Below are 7,805 nucleotides of genomic sequence, written 5' to 3'. Positions count from 1 at the left end.
CCCCTGCACTGGCAGGCAGATTCTTAACCACTGCGCCACCAGGGAAGCTCCCAGAAAAAATGTTTTTAAAGCTACAGGATACAGCTTTTAGACCAGGATTATTTATATTATCATCAACCTAGATGCATAAAATATTATTCATCCTAAACTTCAGTTAATGTCTAATTAAAAAAAAAGGAGATTCAGGAATTCTCGACCTGGTTGCATTTTTATTCTCAAAGTTAGTCTGTTGCTAATAAATAAATTATTGTTATGAATTTGAATTGTTGCCCATGCAAACTGGAATCATGGATAACTGAGTAAATAAAAATGTGTTTGAGTTTGGATCAGTACATTTTATGAGCCTAGATTTTCACAAGAGGAACTGAACTCAGCAAGTACTTCTGAAACCGGGGCCCCTGCTAAAACCGAATTCCCCTGACAAGTATGATTAACCGCTCTATCTAAAACTTAATTCCCTTTCTTGTCCCACCCCTGTTCCCCTCAGGAGTAAGAAGTATTAAAGAAAAGGGGGGATTGAAATCGAGCAGGACCCTGTGAGGCCCTCGCATGTAAAAGGCCTCTGTGTTCCCCACCCTTTCTTGTTTGTAGAAAAGATTTTAGTCTCCTATGCCTTCCCTGAGTTCCAAAGAGAAGACTCAAACAGTTACGAATTAGAGAAGTGATGGAATGCAGAAACAAAGGAAAAGCAATTAAACAAGATAGCTTGAACAACAGTTCAGTGATAAGACAGAGTCCTCCTGAAGGAATGTACATAACAATATGATGCATATCTTTGAGTTGTTATGCAGAAATTAAGACCCCTGACCAGGTGGAGGATGGTGACAACCTGCTGACCCCAGTCTGGTTGGAACCAGAAAGTTGATTGATGTAGGAGCCCTTATTCTTGGATCCCCCTGGAGTTTTTAAATCCCAGAGTAGTCCAGACTCTGGCAAGTAATCGATTACAGCTCGAGTTTTCCTACGCCAGCACTGTCTGAGCCGGGTAGATGAAAGGCTCTTGGTACTGCAGCCAGGAGTCAGTGCTGTGCCTCTGAAGTGGGAGAGCCAACTTCAGGACACGGGTCCACAAGAGACCTCCCAGCTCCACATAATATCAAGCAGTGAAAATCCCCCAGAGATCTCCATCTCAACACCAGCACCCAGCTTCAGTCAACGACCAGGAAGCTACAGTGCTGGACACCCTATGCCAAGCAACTAGCAAGGCAGGAACACAACCCCACCCATTAGCAGAGAGGCTGCCTAAAACAATAATAAGGCCACAGGCACCCCAAAACATACCACCAGATGTGGACCTCTCCACCAGAAAGACAAGATCAAGCCTCAATCACCAGAACACAGGCACTAGTCCCCCCCATCAGGAAGCCTACACAACCTACTGAAACAACCTTAGCCACTGGGGACAGACACCAAAAACAACAGGAACTATGATCTGCAGCCTGCAAAAAGGAGACCCCAAACACAGTAACATAAGCAAAATGAGAAGACAGAAAAACACACAGCAGGTGAAGGAGCAAGATAAAAACCCACCAGACCTAACAAATGAAGAGGTAATAGGCAGTCTACCTGAAAAAGAATTCAGAATAATGATAGTAAAGATGATCCAAGATTCTATTTCCAAGATCCAAAATCTTGGAAATAGAATAGACAAAATGCAAGAAACAGTCAACAAGGACCTAGAAGAACTAAAGATGAATCAAGCATCGATTAAAAACACAATAAATGAAATGAAAAATACTCTAGATGGGATCAATAGCAGAATAACTGAGGCAGAAGAACGGATAAGTGAGGTGGAAGATAAAATAGTGGAAATAACTGATGCAGAGCAAAATAAAGAAAAAAGAATGAAAAGAACAGAGGACAGTCTCAGAGACCTCTGGGACAACATTAAATGCACCAACATTCGAATTATAGGGGTTCCAGAAGAAGAAGAGAAAAAGAAAGGGACTGAGAAAATATTTGAAGAGATTATAGTTGAAAACTTCCTTAACATGGGAAAGGAAATAGTTAATCAAGTCCAGGAGGCACAGAGAGTCCCATACAGAATAAATCCAAGGAGAAATATGCCAAGACACATATTAATCAAACTGTCAAAAATTAAACACAAAGAAATCATATTAAAAGCAGCAATGGAAAAACAACAAATAACACACAAGGGAATCCCCATCAGGATAACAGCTGATCTCTCAGCAGAAACTCTACAAGCCAGAAGGGAGTGGCAGGACATAATTAAAGTGATGAAGGAGAGAAACCTGCAACCAAGATTACTCTACCCAGCAAGGATCTCATTCAGATTTGATGGAGAAATTAAAACGTTTACAGACAAGCAAAAGCTGAGAGAGTTCAGCACCACCAAACCAGCTTTACAACAAATGCTAAAGGAACTTCTCTAGGCAAGAAACACAACAGAAGGAATATACCTACAATAACGAACCCAAAGCAATTAAGGAAATGGGAATAGGAACATACATATCAATAATTACCTTAAATGTAAATGGACTAAATGCTCCCACCAAAAGACACAGATTGGCTGCATGGATACAAAAACAAGACCCATATATATGCTGTCTACAAGAGACCCACTTCAGACCTAGAGACACATACAGATTGAAAGTAAGGGGATGGAAAAAGATATTCCATGCAAATGGAAATCAAAAGAAAGCTGGAGTAGCAATTCTTACATCAGACAAAATAGACTTTAAAATAAAGACTATTAGAAGAGACAAAGAAGGACACTACATAATGATAAAGGGACCGATCCAAGAAGAAGATATAACAATTGTAAATATTTATGCACCCAACATAGGAGCACCTCAATACATAAGGCAAATACTAACAGCCATAAAAGGGGAAATCGACAGTAACACACTCATAGTAGGGGACTTTAACACCCCACTTTCACCAATGGACAGATCATCCGAAATGAAAATAAATAAGGAAACACAAGCTTTAAATGATACATTAAACAAGATGGACTTAATTGATATTTATAGGACATTCCATCCAAAAACAACAGAATACACATTTTTCTCAAGTGCTCATGGAACATTCTCCAGGATAGATCATATCTTGGGTCACAAATCAAACCTTGGTAAATTTAAGAAAATTGAAATTGTATCAAGTATCTTTTCTGACCACAATGCTATGAGACTAGACATCAATTACAGGAAAAGATCTGTAAAAAATACAAACACATGGAGGCTAAACAATACACTACTCAATAACGAAGTGATCACTGAAGAAATCAAAGAGGAAATTAAAAAATACCTAGAAACAAATGACAATGGAGACACGACGACCCAAAACCTATGGTACGCAGCAAAAGCAGTTTTAAGAGGGAAATTTATAGCAATACAATCCCACCTTAAGAAACAGGAAACATCTCGAGTAAACAACCTGACCCTGCACCTAAAGCAATTAGAGAAAGAAGAACAAAAACATCCCAAAGTTAGCAGAAGGAAAGAAATCATAAAGATCAGATCAGAAATAAATGAAAAAGCAATGAAGGAAACGATAGCAAAGATCAATAAAACTAAAAGCTGGTTCTTTGAGAAGATAAACAAAATTGACAAACCATTAGCCAGACTCATCAAGAAAAAAAGGGAGAAGACTCAAATCAATAGAATTAGAAATGAAAAAGGAGAAGTAACAACTGACACTGCAGAAATACAAAAGATCATGAGAGATTACTACAAGCAACTCTATGCCAATAAAATGGACAACCTGGAAGAAATGGACAAATTCTTAGAAATGCACAACCTGCCAAGACTGAATCAGGAAGAAATAGAAAATATGAATAGACCAATCACAAGCACTGAAATTGAAACTGTGATTAAAAATCTTCCAACAAACAAAAGCCCAGGACCAGATGGCTTCACAGGTGAATTCTATCAAACATTTAGAGAAGAGCTAACACCCATCCTTCTCAAACTCTTCCAAACAATTTCAGAGGAAGGAACACTCCCAAACTCATTCTATGAGACCACCATCACCATGATACCAAAACCAGGCAAGGATGTCACAAAGAAAGAAAACTACAGGCCAATATCACTGATGAACATAAATGCAAATATCCTCAACAAAATACTAGCAAACAGAATCCAACAGCACATTAAAAGGATCATACACCATGATCAAGTGGGGTTTATTCCAGGAATGCAAGGATTCTTCAATATGCGCAAATCAATCAATGTGATACACCATATTAACAAGTTGAAGGAGAAAAACCATATGATCATCTCAATAGATGCAGAGAAAGCTTTTGACAAAATTCAACACCCATTTATGATAAAAACCCTGCAGAAAGTAGGCATAGAGGGAACTTTCCTCAACATATTAAAGTCCATATATGACAAACCCACAGCCAACATTGTCCTCAATGGTGAAAAACTGAAACCATTTCCACTAAGATCAGGAACAAGACAAGGTTGCCCACTCTCACCACTCTTATTCAACATAGTTTTGGAAGCTTTAGCCACAGCAATCAGAGAAGAAAAGGAAATAAAAGGAATCCAAATTGGAAAAGAAGAAGTAAAGCTGTCACTGTTTGCAGATGACATGATACTATGTATAGAGAATCCTAAAGATGCTACCAGAAAACTACTAGAGCTAATCAATGAATTTGGTAAAGTAGCAGGATACAAAATTAATGCACAGAAATCTCTGGCATTCCTGTACACTAATGATGAAAAACCTGAAAATGAAATCAAGAAAACACTCCCATTTACCATTGCAACAAAAAGAATAAAATATCTAGGAATAAACCTACCTAAGGAGACAAAAGACCTGTATGCACAAAATTATAAGACACTGATGAAAGAAATTAAAGATGATACAAATAGATGGAGAGATATACCATGCTCCTGGATTGGAAGAATCAATATTGTGAAAATCACTCTACTGCCCAAAGCAATCTACAGATTCAATGCAATCCCTATCAAACTACCACTGGCATTTTTCACAAAACTAGAACAAAAAATTTCAAAATTTGTTTGGGAAAACAAAAGACCCCGAATAGCCAAAGCAATCTTGAGAACGAAAAACGGAGCTGGAGGAATCAGGCTCCCTGACTTCAGACTATACTACAAAGCTACAGTAATCAAGACAGTGTGGTACTGGCACAAAAACAGAAAGATAAATCAATGGAACAGGATAGAAAGCCCAGAGATAAACCCACGCACATATGGTCAACTTATCCTTGATAAAGGAGGCAGGAATGTACAGTGGAGAAAGGACAGCCTCTTCAATAAGTGGTGCTGGGAAAACTGGACACAGACTTGTAAAGTATGAGATTAGATCATTCCCTAACACCATACACAAAAATAAGCTCAAAATGGATTAAAGACCTAAATGTAAGGCCAGACACTATCAAACTCTTAGAGGAAAACATAGGCAGAACACTCTATGACATAAATCACAGCAAGATCCTTTTGGACCCACCTCCTAGAGAAATGGAAATAAAAACAAAGAAATTGGACCTAATGAAACTTCAAAGCTTTTGCACAGCAAAGGAAACCATAAACAAGACCAAAAGAGAACCCTCAGAATGGGAGAAAATATTTGCAAATGAAGCAACTGACAAAGGATTAAACTCCAAAATTTATAAACAGCTCATGCAGCTCAATAGCAAAAAAACAAACAACCCAATCCAAAAATGGGCAGAAGAATTAAATAGGCATTTCTCCAAAGAAGATATACAGACTGCCAACAAACACATGAAAGAATGCTCAACATCATTAATCATTAGAGAAATGCAAATCAAAACTACAATGAGATATCATCTCACACCAGTCAGAATGGCCATCATCAAGAAATCTAGAAACAATAAATGCTGGAGAGGGTGTGGAGAAAAGGGAACACTCTTGCACTGCTGGTGGGAATGTGAATTGGTACAGCCACTATGGAGTACAGTATGGAGGTTCCTTAAAAAACTAAAAATAGAACTACCATATGACCCAGCAATCCCACTACTAGGCATATACCCTGAGAAAACCATAATTCAAAAAGAGACATGTACCAAAATGTTCATTGCAACTCTATTCACAATAGCCCAGAACTGGAAACAACCTAAGTGTCCATCATCGGATGAATGGATAAAGAAGATGTGGCACATATATACAATGGAATATTACTCAGCCATAAAAAGAAACGAAACTGAGCTATTTGTAATGAGGTGGATAGACCTAGAGCCTGTCATACAGAGTGAAGTAAGTCAGAAAGAGAAAGACAAATACCGTATGCTAACACATATATATGGAATTTAAAAAAATGTCATGAAGAACCTAGGGGTAAAACGGGAATAAAGACACAGACCTACTTGAGAATGGACTTGAGGATATGGGGAGGGGGAAGGGTAAGCTGTGACAAAACGAAAGAGAGGCATGGACATATATACACTACCAAATGTAAGGTAGATAGATTGTGGGAAGCAGCCGCAGAGCACTGGGAGATCAGCTCGGTGCTTTGTGACCGCCTGGAGGGGTGGGATGGGGAGTGTGGGAGGGAGGGAGATGCATGAGGGAAGGGATGTGGGAACAGAGGTATATGTATGACTGATTCACTTTGTTATAAAGCAGAAACTATTAAAAAAAAAAAAGAAAGTTGATTGAGATTCCTGAAATTCCACCTTGTCACCTAACCACCACCCCAATCAAAAGAAAGTCATGCACCCTGCAACCCTCACCCAAATGTTCCCTTTAAAAACCTTCCCTGAAAACCATAGAGGAATTTGGGTCTTTTGAGCATGAGCTGCCCATTCTCCTTGCTTGGTGCCCTGCAAATAGACACTGTACTTTCCTCCTTTTGTGTCAGTTGATTGGCTTTGCTGGGCAGTGTGTGGGCGAACCCAAGTTTGGTTCAGTAACACTTCCATATACTAATTCATATCTACTTAATTTTGTAATTTGGTAGGATGCCAACATATCCATTCAGGGATAGGCACATTTATTTGAAAATAGTTAAGTTACATGTACAAAAAAATGTATGTCTGCTTATCCTTATGTACATAGAATGCACCATTAAATTTAGACGCAAAAACATGAATCTCAAATCATTTAAATTCCTAGGTAAAGTCATCTAAAGTATTAAAACTAAACAACTTAAACTTTTTTATCATCCGCAAACCATTCTGGCCCAGGCTTGCAAAAAAAGCTCACAAGGCAATTTGGGTTGGAGGCATTCTTCTTCTTTAACTCTTCCAAATGCAGCTTTGTATTAGCATGCTCAATAAAGCAAGTAACACTTCCACTTGATTGCTTGAGACCATTCTTGACCCTCATTTCATTCTAGTTGGAGGTAATTACTCGCTGCTAATGCAAAGTGCTAAGGCAGCTTTAAATTCTGTTGAATTATTATGTAGATTGGGAATCAGACCCCCCAATTCTTCTCTTAAAACAGCACCATAACTCTAATCTCTACTTTGTCAAATTCAAAATTCTACCTATTTTTGAGTGAAAACTTCTTACTTAAAATAAGATAGTGGTCCTGGACCTGGTGGAGGAAATGGGTGAGTTTCTTTGGGAATGAGGTCAGGAAAGAATAAGTCAGCAGTAAGGGAGGTGAAGTGTATACTTTCAGGATCTAATATACCTCAGAATTGTGGAATGTAGCTCTTACTCGCTTTTTTTCATACCTGGTGTACTGAAAATATAATACAAGACTGTTTAAGCAATCTAAATAGCAACTCTAAATTCAGCCACAGTCACTGGATAAGTTTTTGTTTTATCTGAGTCTAGATGAAAACTCTGAATATCAACTCATTTAAATTCAAACCAGTCATGTCTGTATACTAAGAAGCCATCTCTGGA

The 7,805-nt window shown here is 38.3% G+C and overlaps 1 protein-coding gene across 2 annotated transcripts in view; it reads right to left on the bottom strand.

Annotated features, from left to right (window-relative positions):
* Nucleotides 1-7,805, bottom strand: part of ST6GALNAC5 (ST6 N-acetylgalactosaminide alpha-2,6-sialyltransferase 5) — a 182,690-nt gene that overhangs the window by 100,291 nt on the left and 74,594 nt on the right. The gene's annotated exons all lie outside the window — the stretch shown is intronic.

The sequence above is a fragment of the Mesoplodon densirostris genome, chromosome 2 (genome assembly GCF_025265405.1).
Source record: "Mesoplodon densirostris isolate mMesDen1 chromosome 2, mMesDen1 primary haplotype, whole genome shotgun sequence".
NCBI classification, from domain to species: Eukaryota; Metazoa; Chordata; class Mammalia; order Artiodactyla; family Ziphiidae; genus Mesoplodon; species Mesoplodon densirostris.
Note: the sequence above shows the minus strand (reverse complement) of the source record. Positions and strands in the feature narration are given on the sequence as shown.